The 10,706-nt window shown below is 36.1% G+C and overlaps 1 long non-coding RNA gene across 1 annotated transcript; it reads left to right on the top strand.

Moving 5' to 3' along the window:
• Nucleotides 1-3,063: 3,063 nt before the first annotated feature.
• On the top strand, nt 3,064-9,975 carry LOC134495024 (uncharacterized). The gene is made up of 2 exons (XR_010067742.1): nt 3,064-3,163; nt 9,758-9,975. It is a non-coding gene; the product is annotated as an uncharacterized LOC134495024 (long non-coding RNA).
• Nucleotides 9,976-10,706: the final 731 nt, after the last annotated feature.

The following is a 10,706-nucleotide window of genomic DNA, read 5'->3' as shown; positions in this document are numbered from 1 at the left end:
AGATGGAGAAACGATTCTACAGGGAAAGACAGGACATGCCTGGATTGCCCTTGGCCATGCCGTAATTGCACAGGTGCAAAAATATCATATCCACCCATGAGGACTTCTCTAAAATTCTCTTCTCCTTTGCATAAACTTGGAAAGCAATTTCTCTTTTGTCAGACTGAATAAGTAGTAGTAAGAAAAACTGCAGGATAATTTTTCTACCTAGAATTATGGATAACAATCTTTACCAAAGTAATTACTATCTCACAGGCACAGATATACTAGTCTGTTTCCCTCCTGTGTCATAACTTTTGTAAAAGTTTATTCCAATTTCAACATCTGTTATTTCTTCCAACTTAGCACAGACTTTGGATTTAAGTATAATGGGCTCTGAGTGTATTTCTCCAAGAATTACTTTTTCACAATTTCCGTTCATGTATGACAGCTTTCCTGTACTTGGTGCATTCCATATGTGATGGATTTCAACTTCCAAAATTCCCAGTGATCATGGCCAAATATATGTAACAGCTCAAGATAGGCTGATGCAGGATTTCCACATACTGATATTGTTTTTGCTATCTGTGTTCTGCCTTTGCTCTGTGACTTTATACTTTTGACATCTGTATACAGAAAGTCTTATGTATCAGTCTTTTAATTATTTTAATGCATCAGTTATCTTCCCGATCACTGAAAGAAACAAAATAGTTTAGTGGCTCAGTTGACTTTAATAGAGTTGCTACTGTTCCACAGTGTCATAATAAGAGGTAGCATTCAAGCCAGTCTCAACACTACCCAACCATTAGGCTAATTGAAAAAGCCATATAAAGTTAACAATCAACAATTATCCAATTAAAGTAGGACAAGATCAAATGAATAAATAAGATTAAAGCTCTACTAGCAATTATTAGAGTGTAGACATAATTGAATTGTAATATTCATCCACATTAGAGCTTATGGTAAGGGATTCTAGCAAGCAGACATGTTCAAAATAAGCAGTTGTTCTGCTTTGTCACCACCTGTAAAATGGACTGTCTGGTCCATTTACCTTATGATTTATAATTATTCATTGCCTCAAAAACCCTATTTTCACTTCTCCCAGACTTGTGGCTGTCTTTTCTCTATAGTCCACATAAAATGGCTTAGATCATTAGAAAACCTTCTAGTCTGCACTGCTAAGGTAATTCCTAGAAATTAAGACTCATGGAGCTTAATGGGACAGTCTTCTGAATAAACATGCATAGGATTGTAATAGAACAAAGAAAATGTGTCAACAACAGAACTATCTATCTGAAGAAGCTGGGAGATCTTATTTCTGAAACAAAAAGTTTGGGCTGGCAAAAGTTCTGTGTAAAATGATGCCAACTTTCCTTGATGCCCTGAATCAAAATATTAAAATTGGCCCATTTGATTCAACTACTGATCCCCCGCCCCTGCCAGTGGAAAGGAGCAAGAATACATTTCTAGAAGCCCATCTAGATTGAACCAGTTTGAAAAGGTCTTTAAAGAAGAGCTGCTTTGAAGCTTCATCAAATTCAAATGCTCCTTCAAAATTGTTCAAAGCTCTAATTTTAGAAATACAGTACCTTGTCTTGGGAAAAGACTGCTGTTTACCAGTTCAGCAGATGCTTTCCATGATCATGTTCAACACCTGATCTGGAGAAACCCTTTGGAAAAGTCCTTTGTCTAAAATTCTGAAGAGCTGCTGTCAATTAATATATGTTAGACCAGTCTTTCAACTTCAGCAACTTTCAGAAGTGTGGACTTGGCAATTCTGGGTGTTGAAGTCCATACCTCTTTAAGTTGCTGAGGTTGAGAAACACTGCTTTAGACAGTATTTCTGTACCTTGTAGTCTCCAGATATTTTGAATTATAATCCCCTTGAGCCCCAGCTACAGCCAAGGATAAATTGCTAGGATGGAGGAAGTGAATATGACTAATACTGAGGTAAACAAAGCAAGTGAATGATTTTATCTTACCTGGAAGCTGCTAGGTTGGAACTGTGGTTGCTCTAGGCCTTCTCAGGTGAGAATTATGCTTTTTAGTTTATGGTGGGAAAACAGTCATTGACAGTAGAGGCTTTCCACCTTGAAGCATTCTTGGTCTTATCAGAATCAAGAGGACAACATTCTGTGCAATCTGAGCATCACAGCCTTTTTCTGACTTGCTGAGTGACTTTTGGTAACCCACCAATAAGCTTGTTCCTTGCTCTGAATCAGATTTTTAATGATTTCCTGAATCAGGTTTAAACATGACAGTATAACTTTTTTTCCCTTTGAAATAATTATTTACCTCAGACTAGGAGCATCCCAAAGGATATTTCTGCTTGCAGTCTTTCCCTCTTGGTGGATGTATATTTTGGCCAGAAATATTCCCCCTCCTTTCTAAGCATATTTGCCTGTTAGGAGCCAGGAGAAATTCATTTTCCAGAAAGAGGAAAGAGTGCCGCCAAAAAAGCATAGAGATTAATCTACCTGAAAGCAAGACACAGTGGGAGAAGGACAAGAATAAACAGCCCTTAAAATATTCTGAATGCCTTCTGAACACCTTGTCCAGCCATGACAAACTCAAGTCACCATCTTGCTTAGATATGGGCTAAAGTTTGATGAAACAACAACAACAACTCTAAAGACAGTTTAAAAGATAGTAGCTATGCAAATGTGTTTGCTTCTTTTTTTTTACGGTGAACCGTATATGCTACTGATGAATTAGAAAATATATGCAGTCTTTACAGAATGTACTTCATTTGGTCCCCTTCTGTTTTTCTATAACATCCTCAACTGTGGTTTGCTTCAGCTCTAATGCCCTTGAGTAAAGAGTATTATAGCAATCTTTTCTTTTATGGGTGGGATCCAAGTGGCATGCCATGGGAGCAATGGCAGCTAATGCTGGGAATCCCAGGGTGTTTTGGGAAAAATGCCCACTTCAGTAAGGAACCAAATTTTTTGATGATAGATGCAACAAAATATCTTTTATTGGCATCCACAACTACAGTGATCAAAGCCACAAGAAGGCAAAAGAGCCCTGAACTAAGCAAGATCATGGATTATATATCTCCAGAACTATTACATAGGAATGACAAAGAAAACAATGTAAATCATACTGTGACCTTTACAGCTGGTGAGGGAGTAAAACAAATACCTGAACAGGACCTCTAAACTACCAAAGCCTCTGAACTCAAGTAAGCCTCCTTAAATATACTCATTAAATTTTATATGTATATGAATATATACATATACACATATACACATACACATATACATATACATATACATATATAAAAGGTACTGGTTTGATTGTATTTTAATCTGTATTTAGTTTTAGTTTTATTGTAAACTGCCCAGAGTCCCTCTTTTGAGAGAGATGGGTGGTTACAAAATCTGAAATACGTATACATATACATATACATATATATATATAAGCTTGCAGAGGCATTTGCAGATGCTGGCTCACACATTTTCTTAAATCAGCGCTTGCATTTTACTCATAAGTAACTAACCACAAAAACTGACTCTACTTTACTTTCTGCTTATCTCCCTGTAAGCAGAACATCTAACCCATGTTATGATTAGCAATTGACATCATTACTGGTCAGCATTTATTGTACAACTGTATAAAGGTTGTTTGTACCTTCCTTCAGTGGGCAGAACTTTGTGGCCTGTCCCCAGCACTGTTAAAAAAAAAAAAAGTCTTGGCTCAAGCAGATTGTGTGAACTCCACTCATAAATTGGGTCATGGGTAATTTTTCTCCTTCACCAGAATGTAACATAATATTATGGGATAACCTTACCATGGCTATCCTGGCACCTCTACATTCTTTTCTGCTAACGGGACTCTAACCCTTCCTAAATACAGATGTTCACACCATGTACCACAAACAATGACATTTATTGTGCCCATACACCGTCTCCCTTCACACCAAAGGCAAGACAACAGCCTGGTTTCTGTTATTACATAGCTTTAATTTGCATCCTCCTTTTCCATTTCTGTGCTTTTCCCCATGTTTATGCAAGTCATCATATATGGCATCAACCTTGCACATAGGGCCGCACTATGGGCATCTCTAAAAAGGCAAGGCTCTTGTCTTGTGCTCATCTTGACTCTAAACTGGCTATGGAAAATCCTGTCTGGACTAAGGCACTTTGGGAACAGCTGAACAAGTTTCAGACCATACTGTGGGCTACCGCACCTTCCCACTGGACAATTCTCCAGTGTCCTCCCAATTTTGCTTTCTAGAAAGTGGCTGCCAATCACTTTCCTTCCTTCCTGTGAGTGGATGGGTCCTACTGGACATTTTTATATATACAAGGTTAAAACACCAAAATGTAGGTACATTCAAGCACCGCAAACAGTTTTGAAATAAATAAATAAATTTAAAAAAAAATAGAAAACAAAATCCTTTTTTGCCACTTGTTGGTTTCTAATCTTTTAGAGTTACCATTAACAGTAGTTCTGCAATAACACAGTGGTTATAATACTTGCCTAGCATATGGAATATTGCTGGTTTGAAGCCTGGAAGGCTGTGCGTTTAAATTACTATTTTTCATTCCCTGAGCTACCTACCTTTTCTCCTCTTCCTCCTTCTCCTCCTCCTCTTTATAAATCCAATGCCCAATTTGAGGGGATAAAAGCAATGAAACTGCAGCACTGGATTTCATTAAAAAAAAAAAAGGTAGTTCGTGGAAAGAAAAAAGCAATTAAAAATAGCCCATGCATTTCTGCTGGGGTTCAAACCAGCAATACTGCACATGCTCGGGAAGTGTTACACCCACTGTACTACTTCAGGTACCTCTGGAAAACATTAGTGATGATTTTACTTCTGAATATAACAAGCAAGGTCAGTTCCATGATTCAGTGCAATGAGAAGAGAAGAATCTTGAGTAGTTTCCATTGACATCAACAAGTACTATATGTCAAACATCCTAGGAATTAGTTTACTGTAATAAACTGCAATATGTATTCAGACAATGTCAGATTTACTTATATTTCTATCAAAATGTAATTAAAAAGATAATCTTCATTAAAGAACAAAAAAACAGTCTTTGGGGAGATTAGGATTAGGTTTGTTTTAATGATTATATTTAAAAATAGCATTTGTAATATTTTCCAAATAAACATAACAATTCTTGGCAACAACATGATTTTGTTTTCCTCTCTCTGCAATAGTCTATAAGGAAAAAAACAACAACCAAGAAATGCTTCAATTTAGGTTACTTTAATCCACTCTGTGTGCATGTGTGCACGCACACACAGTTTCTGTATTATAGTTTATCACATGCAACTTCAAATGGCAATTTATATACCCATCCATAATTTGAAAGCATATTATCAGCTTTCAGAGCTTCAGGAGAATGTTTGTGGAAATTATTTGTCTTAATAAGATACACTTTTCATATTCCACACTGGAATATTGATTAACCTCATCCAGAACATTCTACAGAACAATGTTATTTTTAAAACGCAAAAAAAGTACTGCTTTCATATTTAGGGAGCAGAGGAACCCATGGAATAGAAAACAATGAGGAGGATTGTTGAAGCACATAATGTTGACATTTTATAATAATTAACATTCAATTTTTGGCCTTTAACATTATTCTATTCAGCTTAAGTAACTATTGCTGAAGACTTTTTTAGGGCAGCAATCAGCTGATTTCAGTCTTTATAAAGCCATCACTTTTTCGCCCTGTTTACTAGATTCCCAATGGCCAATTAATGTGTTTTAAACATTCAAAGCAAAAGTAGATCTTAATTAAAGGATAAGTAATTGGTTCTGAATGATTCTGAGTACTTTCTTGCCTGAGAAAGTAAGTGGCTTAATGGATCTAATAAAGCTCTACACAGCTTCTCCAAACCTGCTGGTCTCCATCCTTGCTGGGAATTGAAATGCAACAGAAGTGGAGGACATCAGATTCAGGAAGGCTTCTCTGTTACTCTCTGGAGACTAGGAGGCAATAGATAACATAACAGAAGATGGTCAACAGCGCACTGATGGATGAGTTTTTGGATGTGGGTTTCAGTTAACTTTTAATGTATTTTCATCTAAACTATACAGCATGTTATTGTGGACATCTGATGGAGATGCCTAGAATAATATATGTGTTTATTCATTAGATTTAGAGCCTGCTTTTCTTCCTGGAACTCTCGGTTATTACTTTGTACCACCATAAAGATCATGTGAAATTGGATGCATTGATAGATTGGCTGAAAGTCACCCACCCAGTGGTATTGCTGGAAGAGGATTTGAAGTTGACTTTCCTCAGCCCTACTCTAACACTTCAACCACTTCATCATAATAGCTGTTATAGGCTGGATGGGAATTTGTACACTTAATCTCAGTCAAGAAAATTTCAAGGTACTATTGCTTAATAGTTTATTAAATCTCAAAAGTGGGACAACCTCTTTTGGGTGGCTTGTACTCTCACAGTTCAAATAGAAGGCTGACAATGCTCTTAAATCCAACATTAATGCACAGTTCAAATTATTATAATTGTGCCAGATATGGTCCCTTTTCTTTTTAGAAAGAGTTGGTAATATTTTCCATATTCTAATAACATCAGATTAGAATACAGTGATGCAGGGCTGAGCAACATGCGGTACTTCAAGAGTTTGTAAATTAGAATCTGAGCATCCTAATTTTTTATCATGCTTCCTAGAGATGCTGGGGGTGGTGGGGTTTGTAGTAATCTGAAACTCAAAGGTACTATGATCATTTAGAGGATGACTGGAAAAAGTTACAGGTGACAGAGGAATAGGCAAGATTGAGGCCATTGATGTAAACAAAGGAATTATGGAAAACTGAAAATCAAAACTAATAAGGAGGTTCCTGGCTGCTCTTAAGGAGGTCATAGGGACACAGGGTAATGGCTTTCAATTTGTAAACTAAAGATTTTGCTGAAAGTTACAAAGAGCAGCAGCTGGATGGCTCCTATGCTAGAAAACTTTTGAGGCCAAGACCTGTATTACTGAACCTTTGACTCATGAAGAAATTCACCATAATTTGAGAGAAGGCCTTTTCTGAAGTATGCATATCAGTAGAGAATATTCCTAAATTCTTTAACAAAATCTAGATATACTAAATGTAGGTGTTGAACTCATGCCATGGGTTGTTCAGCATCCTTCTCTAATGGCAAAAATGGGTAAGATCAGTAAAACAGTAAAAACATTTTTTTGCTGTGGTTTAACTTTATGGATGACAATTCTGACCATGCACGTATCACAACTTTGCGGAAGCAACTGTACCATTTTTCAATTAGCTATCAAATCAGAGTCTAAGTTCTGCTTCTGACATATAAGGTGCTAACATCTTGAGATCAAGATGCCCAATCCACTGCTTTTCTCATGAGAGACTAAGATTATCACATCATTCATCAGAGGAAATCCTGTTCCATATCCTACAAAGTGTGCTGCAACTGACAGAAAGTTGTCTTGTGGCGATTCATAGCCAGAATTTCTCTGTGGTGGGATGCTCTCTCCCCTCAGATCCAGGAAGCATCTTCTAATATGCCCTTTCAAAAATATTGAAGCCCTATATATTTATACAGGTCTTTCTTAGGGAACATAATGGATGAACACCTTATTTTGCTTTTGTTTTCCTTTTTCTCTCCCTTGCTCCCCACCGTTTTAGTGAACATCTTTTATATTAATATCACTGAATTTCAATAATTATTTAAAATAGTAAATCTTTATGAAATGTGTTTATAAAGGAAGTGGTAAACAGATGCAGTAAGCAAATGTTAGGAGTGCTTAAGTTGAATGTGCCTAGAGTAGTATCTTATTTGTACCTTAGGAAACTTTCCTGAAACTCAATAGATATGGATGGAATGATCTTCAGACTTAGTAACCATGTCATCTGAATGTGAAAAAGTCTCCATTTGCTTCTACTCTACATACAGGACCAATTTGTTCTGTGAAAGCCTAAAATACTTCATTTAAATCTAGTGTATGTAAAAAGTGCACTGTTCCATATAAACTTTTCTATCAGTTGAGACAATTTTCAGATCAGAGGCCTATCTAAGGGTATTCCTACCATGACCACATCAGAACAAATGGGCTTTTCTGTCATGACATTCCAACTCTGAGATGTGTTCCCTCTTGCCATGTTCTCCTGGGACATTCATGGCTTTATCTGAGATTTTTAAAAACAAGAAATAATACCTGAATATTTAAAGCAATAAACAAATATTGTTTTAATCCCAGGCAAATCCCTCCTATTCTCTTAGGGAGTAGAGGAAAGACAAGGTTTGCTTGTTTATTGATTGATTGATTGATTGATTTTGTGGGCGTCACAATTCTGGGTGGTGAGTTATGACATTGAGAACCTTTGCATCAGGTTTAATGGCTGTGTTTCTCTTACAGTTTATTTGCTGCTTTATCCATTTATCAGGATTTATTAGGTTTTGTAAGTAGCCTTGAGGGCCTTTGCTGAGAGGTGGAATATAAATCATGCTAATGAACATGAAGTCCAAATATATATTCTACAAAGCTTATTCTTTCAAATAAAATGCAGAAAATGTATAGCTTTTGACACCTGCTATATGCGATATGCATATTTAAAGAATCGTGCCCTGATTTCATCCTGAGTCATTCAAAGTTAGATGGTGTTGAAGATGCAATTTCAGAAGCACAGATCCTTTGAACTTTTTTTTCTACTGACCAGGAGAGGCATTAGGAGTAGAGTTAGTAAGAATTTTAAAGATAAATACTCAACTGAAACACGATTTTTGTTGTTGCTGTTGTTGATGAGATTAATGGGTAGTCAATTAGAAAAGAGCCATGGAAGATTATTGTTATATATGATTATTGCTGCAAGACTACTATATGCACAAAAATGAAAAGATTCTGAAATATCCACAATGGAGGAATGGTTGGTGAAGTTGACAGAACTAGCAGAGATGGCAAAATTAACTTGTTTGATTAGAAAAAGATCATTTATTAGTGACTGGAAACCCCTTATGGACTTTTTGCTGAAAAAAGAGAAAAATGAACTTGTGATTTATGGGTTTGAAGATTAGAAAGGGTAGCTTATGGAAAGAAGGAAACTATGATGTCACCTTAGAGAGAGAGGACAAAATATAAATGTATCTATAACCACTGTCAAGAAGATCAGAAGCCACTTCTTTATAATCTTTTTTCCTTTTTTTTTCTTTTCTTTTTTTCTTTTCCCTTTCTATTTCCTTTTCTATTTCTATTTCTTTTTTTCTTTTTCTATTTTCTTTTCTCACTACGCACTATTTTTCCTTATTTTTTAATTTTCGCTTATGGCTTTTATTTTAAAAAAATCTTTAATAAAAACTATATGCAAAAAAAAGGGAAAAAAAGTGTGGCATTAGTAAGCGGGGGATTATCTTCTCCTCTTTCTCTCTGCTCTGGTGTCCTTGATTGGATAGTTAATACAGGTAGTCCTCATTTAGCAACTGCCTTGTTTAATGACCATTACAACAGTGATGAAAAAGTAACTTTACAACCAATCCTCATATTTATGACTTTCACAGGTCTGTAAAGCAAAGGAAAGCTGAAGTAAGTTCATAAGCACAGTCACAGTTTCACTTAGTGACCATTTCACTTAACTACTGAGTTGCCGGTCCCAAGTGTGGTCACCACATGAGGACTATCTGTACTGATAGGCTTTCTTCAATCAGTCCTACAGGACAAATAAGGTATTTCCTTTCTGCACCCTCACCATGAAGATACAAAGGTCAAGAGATATAGGCTTTGTATCACAATATATATAACTTTGTAAATGAATTTTATTTATTTTTTTGGTATCTTTCTTTAGATACCCTTAAGCAACTGGATTCTACTATGTGAAAAACAGGGAGTCAGTGAATGAACTGAAGGATTCACCAGGGCTTCCTCCAATTTATTTCCTTTATATATCCCTTGGATTAACTAGAAAAGCACTTACCAGAAGATCAACGTCCATTACAACAATGTATTCTGTATGCAGCTTAGAGCTATTCAAATATACACGTCAAATATAAATGGTTCTGACAAGTGCTGGCTGGATGTTCTGAGGATGGAAATCTGAAATGATTTCATGGCTGAAATCTGAAATGATGCTGAAGCTGTATAGCCACTCGGAGAGTATTTTGTTATTTATCGGGTGATCGGGCAATTCTGAATAGTTTTAGCAAACTTCCTTAATATGGTTCTTGGCTTTCTCTATGTTTGCGTATGAGTTCTACTATTATATGTGGATATAATAGATTAAAAGAATTTGGCTTACATGTGCCAGAGAAGGAAGTTAGTATAAGTCTGTTTTTCCTGTTTATTTCCTCTTAATGTTATTCTAATATTGATTACAATTTGCTAGTTGGACCTAATTCTGTTTTCAAGTGGCTGAAGGAGAATTATTTCAAATAATCATGCCCAGTCTTTCCGATTTGGTGGGCAGTCTTATTAAAATGGAGCAAAGGTCTGCATTCTTCAGGCTCTGAAAAACTGTCTTGCCTTGCAAATGACTTCAGATGAGCCTCTGCATTTGTTAATTTCAAACAACCTAATTAAAAACTGGGCACTGAGCTAAGACTTTACCTATTACTTTAGGTGGCTAATGAATCTTCCTAAATCACCTATAATTTTGAATGATGACTTTACATGTTGCTGATGGGAAAAAAGGGGGGAAAAACCCCTCTGTGATTTGGCAGCTATTTCTTATGGTGAAGTTTTAAAATTTTCACATTCTACCTAAAAGAGAAATTAATCACTTAAATAACACCTTTCAT

The sequence above is a fragment of the Candoia aspera genome, chromosome 3 (assembly GCF_035149785.1).
Source record: "Candoia aspera isolate rCanAsp1 chromosome 3, rCanAsp1.hap2, whole genome shotgun sequence".
In the NCBI taxonomy this organism is placed as follows: domain Eukaryota; kingdom Metazoa; phylum Chordata; class Lepidosauria; order Squamata; family Boidae; genus Candoia; species Candoia aspera.
The sequence above is the reverse complement of the archived record's forward strand: the minus strand, read 5'-3'. Positions and strand labels throughout refer to the sequence as shown.